Source organism: Pan paniscus, chromosome 2 (assembly GCF_029289425.2).
Source record: "Pan paniscus chromosome 2, NHGRI_mPanPan1-v2.0_pri, whole genome shotgun sequence".
NCBI lineage: Eukaryota > Metazoa > Chordata > Mammalia > Primates > Hominidae > Pan > Pan paniscus.
Genome location: NC_085926.1, coordinates 45,107,449 through 45,113,448, shown reverse-complemented (window position 1 = coordinate 45,113,448; position 6,000 = coordinate 45,107,449).

The following is a 6,000-nucleotide window of genomic DNA, read 5'->3' as shown; positions in this document are numbered from 1 at the left end:
TCATTAATCTTTACAACACCCTATTCATGGACCCAGTTCATGGATGAGGAAACTGAGGCACATGTAGGTGAAAGGAGTTGGCACAAGCCAGTAAAGTTGCAGAGGCAGTATTTGTATTTGTTTTTGTTTTTGTTTGAGATGGAGTCTCGCTTTGTCACCCAGGCTGGAGTGCAGTGGTGCAATCTCAGCTCACCACAACCTCCACCTCCCAGGTTTAGGTGATTCTCCTGCCTCATCCTCCTGAGTAGCTGGGACTACAGGACCATACCACCATGCCTGGCTAATTTTTGTATTTTTAGTAGAGACGGGGTTTCACCGTGTTGGCCAGGCTGGTCTTGAACTCCTGATCTTAGGTGATCTGCTTGCCTCAGCCTCCCAAATTGCTGGGATTACAGGCGTGAGCCACCGCGCCCAGCAAGAGACAGTATTTGAATCCAGGACATCTGACTGCAGAATGCACATTCATAGTCGCTGAGCCATTCCATCTTACCCACTTAGGTCAAGTCCTTTATTTGCAGTGAATTGCATGGGTTTGCTCTCCCTTACATTTTCCATAGCAGCAGAAAAATCTCCTAAGCCTGCCTTAGGATGGGGTTCAGGCACAAGTGACTGGGAGCTTAAAAAAGAGATGTTTATTCTTTTTTCATGTAAAAAGCTAGGTAGGTATCCAGGGCTGGTGCAGGCTCCTTCTCTGTGCTTGTTCAGGTGTACGTGGCTCAAGGGCATTTGCAGAGCACAGGTTTGTGTCGGGGGCAGGGGGGGTGGTCTTAACCAAGCACCATTATTATTTGAGAATCTCATCACTTAAAGCAATGGCTCCATTTGATTTAACTCCGCCCATCTGTTCACTCAGGAGAGAAGGGTGGCTACGGAATTCAGGGCCCAGTGTAGTTGGCCATGTGTTTATGGCTTGGCTCGGTCTGGATGCTGGGCTCTCTAAGTCTGGGGCACATAACCCTGGGAGTTCCTTGACTCTCCCTTGGGCTGTATCTGTACTTCATATATCTAGAGGCAAGTACACAAAGAAGCTAAGAAAGCTCCAGTGTGCTTCCCTGGTCATAGGTCTTTGTCAAATTTGCAAAGGCACGTATTCTGACTGCCAAAAAAAGCCCTCCCTCCACTTTATTTCCATCAAACTTCCCCTTATACAATGTAGCATTGAGTGGCTGTGGGCATTTTGGGATCCGGCTAAAGGGATGTTAACTCAGACATACATTTATTATAATTGGGGCCTGGTGGGATATATTTATTTGATTCATGGTCACATTTATGTATAGTTAAGCCATTGCTTGTTCTCACATTGTAGTAATGGCTTCTAGGAATACTCCTCCCATCCACTGGGCTGACTCACAAGGTAAGGTGACCAGAAGGAGCAAGGCCAGAGGTGATATTACATTATGAACCTGTGCTACAGTGTCCAACACCCAGAGTATGTGCACAGCGGAGGAGGAGGAATAAAGTGAAATGTACAGATCCGGAAGAAGCTAGTCTGTGGAAAATTTTTCCAATTATCAAAGCTAAAATTTTAAGCAGAACATGCAACTCATCATGGCTTATCAAAAACGACGGGCTTTTTTTTCTGTCAGAAACAAATTGGTAATCAGCAGTATAATTTTGAATGCACTATACTATTTTGATCTTTATATTTAATAGGAATCACACAAATGGAATTTATAGGAATTTCTGTATTTGTAGGGCACAAAACTATAATGGTTCTATGGACAGTGAGTATTTCTGCATGTGAATTCACAGGTCTTATGGATCTCAACATATCAGTTGCATCTTATCTGATGCATCTTGCAAAATGACCTGGAGAATGACTTAGAGTTGAACCAGACAATTAACAGTAAAAATACTATGTTATTTTTTCTGGATTTTGGAACATTTGTGATATTTTTCCATTTGTAATTCATTGAGATTTCTTTCCTCAGTCTAAACACAGTAATCGTTTTCACACCTGATTTTCTTTTCTTTTCTTTCTCTCTCTCTTTTTTTTTTTTTTTTTTTTTAGACAGGAGTCTTGCCCTGTCACCCAGGCTGGAGTGCAATGGTGCGATATCAGCTCACTGCAACCTCCGCCTCCCGGGTTCAAGCCATTCTCCTGCCTCAGCCTCCCAAGTAGCTAGGATTACAGGCATGTGCCACCATGCCTGGCTAATTTTTGTAGTTTTAGTAGAGACGGGGTTTCACTATGTTGGCCAGGCTGGTCTCGAACTCCTGACCTCAGGTGATCCGTCCACCCCTGCCTCCCAAAGTGCTGGGATTACAGGTATGAGCCACCGTGCCTGGCCCCACACTTGATTTTCTATTTGCAACTTTGTATTCTTTTTCTTAAGATGATTATGTTTACCCCCCACAAACCTGTATCCACTCCTCCCTGTGTTGCATGCATTTTTTTTTTTTGTTTTAATGCAACACATCTTCCAGTATTTTCTTGAGAAGAGGTATGTAGGAGGTTTGGAGGTTTTTTAAGATCTTGAACGTTTAAAAGTGCCCTTTTTCTACCTTATTGTTTAATTGGTAGTTTGCCTACGTATAGAATTCTAATTTGGAAGTTATCTCTCTTCAGAATTTTGAAGGTATTGCTTCACTGTTTTCCAAATTCCAGTGTTGTTCTTGAGAAATCCAAAACCACTTTGATTTTTGTTATTTTCTTTTTTTATCTTTATTTATTTATTTATTTATTTTATTTATTTATTTTTTCCCTCCCCCCTCCCCCCTCCCCCCTCCCCACCACAGTCCCCAGAGTGTGATATTCCCCTTCCTGTGTCCATGTGATCTCATTGTTCAATTCCCACCTATGTGTGAGAATATGTGGTGTTTGGTTCTTTGTTCTTGCGATAGTTTACTGAGAATGATGGTTTCCAATTTCATCCATGTCCCTACAAAGGACATGAACTCATCATTTTTTATGGCTGCATAGTATTCCATGGTGTATATGTGCCACATTTTCTTAATCCAGTCTATCATTGTTGGACATTTGGGTTGGTTCCAAGTCTTTGCTATTGTGAATAATGCCGCAATAAACATACGTGTGCATGTGTCTTTATAGCAGCATGATTTATAGTCATTTGGGTATATACCCAGTAATGGGATGGCTGGGTCAAATGGTATTTCTAGTTCTAGATCCCTGAGGAATCGCCACACTGACTTCCACAATGGTTGAACTAGTTTACAGTCCCACCAACAGTGTAAAAGTGTTCCTATTTCTCCACATCCTCTCCAGCACCTGTTGTTTCCTGACTTTTTAATGATTGCCATTCTAACTGGTGTGAGATGATATCTCATAGTGGTTTTGATTTGCATTTCTCTGATGGCCAGTGATGATGAGCATTTTTTCATGTGTTTTTTGGCTGCATAAATGTCTTCTTTTGAGAAGTGTCTGTTCATGTCCTTCGCCCACTTTTGGATGGGGTTGTTTTTTTCTTGTAAATTTGTTTGAGTTCATTGTAGATTCTGGATATTAGCCCTTTGTCAGATGAGTAGGTTGCAAAAATTTTCTCCCATGTTGTAGGTTGCCTGTTCACTCTGATGGTAGTTTCTTTTGCTGTCCAAAACACCAAAAGCAATGGCAACAAAAGCCAAAATTGACAAATGGGATCTAATTAAACTAAAGAGCTTCTGCACAGCAAAAGATTTTTGTTATTTTCTGTGAGACCCTTTTCTTGCCTCTGGAAGCTACAGAATCTTCTTTTTTGTTGTTGTTTGTTTTTTGTTTGTTTGTTTCCATCACCCAGGCTGGAGTACAGTAGTGCAATCTCGGCTCACTGCAACCTCCACCTCCCAAGTTCAAGTGATTCTCGTGTCTCAGCCTCAGGAATAGTTGGGATTATAGGTGTGAGTCACCACGCCTGGCCTAGAATCTTCTTTTCGTTATTGGTTTCTGGTATTTCACCATGATACGCCTATATAGGCAGACGTGAGTCTGCCTATATTATCCATTGTATGGCATGTATAGGCATATCCATGATATGCCTATATAGGCAGACGTGAGTCTGCCTTTATTATCCATTGTGCAGGGCACTCCATGAGTGTTTTAATCTGGAAACTCATGTCATTCAGGCCTGGAGAATTTCTTCACTTATATTATTGATGATGTCATCTCCTCTGTTTCATCTGCTCTCTCTTTTTAGGAAACTTATTTTTCAGATGTTGGATCTTCTGAACTGGACCTCAAATTTTCTTTACTTTTCCCTCCTACTTTTTATCTCTTTGTCTTTTTGCTTTACTTTCTGGGAGCACTTCTAACTCTTCTATTTATTTATTATTATTATTTTTATCTACAATCACTTTTTTTCATTTCCAATAATTCTTTTGTGGTTCTCTGAATCGTTTTGTTTGTTTTGTTTTGTTTTTGAGATGGAGTTTCGCTCTTGTTGCCCAGGCTGGAGTGCAGTGGTGCAATCCTGGCTCACTGCAACCTCTGCCTGTTGGGTTCTAGTGGTTCTCCTGCCTCAGCCTCCTGAGTAGCTGGGATTACAGGCACACACCACCACGCCTGGCTAATTTTTTGTATTTTTAGTAGAGACAGGGTTTCTCCATGTTGGTCAGGTTGGTCTCAAACTCCCAACCTTAGGTGATCCACCCGCCTCAGCCTCCCAAAGTGCTGGGATTACAGGTGTGAGCCACCACACCCGGCCTTGTTTTGTTTTTTATAACATGCTGTTCCTGCTTCATAGAGAGAATGTTGTCTGACACCAAATTATAGTTGCCTACATCACTCTAAGAGAGTTAGTGATTGTTTTGTTTTGCTTCCTTTTATTTTCTTCTCTTTGTATAGTCTTTCAGGTTGCTTCTTTCTATCTTTCTTTCTTTCTTTCTTTCGGTTTGGTTACTTGGTTGGCTTTGACTCTAATATGTTAGACGCTCTCCTCAGATATCCTGAAATCCTGATTGCTCATGTTTAAAAGTGAGATATTGGCCAGGCACAGTGGCTCACGCCTGTAATCCCAGCACTATGGGAGGTTGAGGTGGGTGGATCACATGAGGTCAGGAGTTCGAGACCAGCCTGGCCAACATGGTGAAACCTCATCGCTACTAAAAATACAAAACTTAGCCAGGCGTGGTGGTGTGCGACTGTAGTCCCAGCTACTTGGGAGGCTGAGGCAGGAGAATCGCTTGAACCCGGGAGGCAGAGGTTGCAGTGAGCCGAGATCACGCCATTGCACTCCAGCCTGGGTGACAGAGCAAGACTCCATCTCAAAAAAAATAAATAAATAAAAATTAAAATTAAAATGAGATATTAAAAAGCTAAGTTGGTGGGGCTTAATTGAAAGCCTCATGGTAGGAAGCTGGTTGGCCTGTTTATGAGGGTCAAATGTCCATATGTTTGGGTCTTTCCTCCTGTGCTGGTCAGACTCCCCAGAAGAAGACTTTTTCCATCCCCAATATGGATAACAAAGCCTTTTTGTCTCATCCTTGGATGCAGGTTGGGGCCAGACAGCTGGGGATCTCAGCATTCAGAATGCATATCCTCCCTTTATTTACCTACTTTTACAATGTTTCCTATGCTTTCAGCTATGCCTGGCATCCCTCAGCCCACATCCCTAGGTTTTAATCTCTCCAGAAGACAACACTAAAGTTGTTAAGCTTACCAACTCTCTAACTTGTCAGGATCTAAAGATTGATAATATAGGCAGACTCACACCAAGGCACATTATGGTGAAATTTCAGAAACCAATGAACAAAAAGAAGATTCTACAGCTTTAGAGGCAACAAAAGGGTCTCAAAGAAAATAATAAAAATGGGAATGGTTTTGGATTTCTCAAGAACAACACTGGAAGCTGGACGAGGGGCTGTTGCCCAGGCAGGGGTAATGATGGATGGGTTCTGGGATCTAACCACAGTACTTCTCAAACAGCTTTCTCCTAGCCTTTCTTTTTTAACTCCTCTTTCACCCTCCTGTTCCAGAATACCTTGTGCTGCCATTTCCTGAGGATCTTTTTTGAGGATTTCTGTGTTAATCGTGTTATTTCTGAGTTTTCCCCACTACTGGCTTAG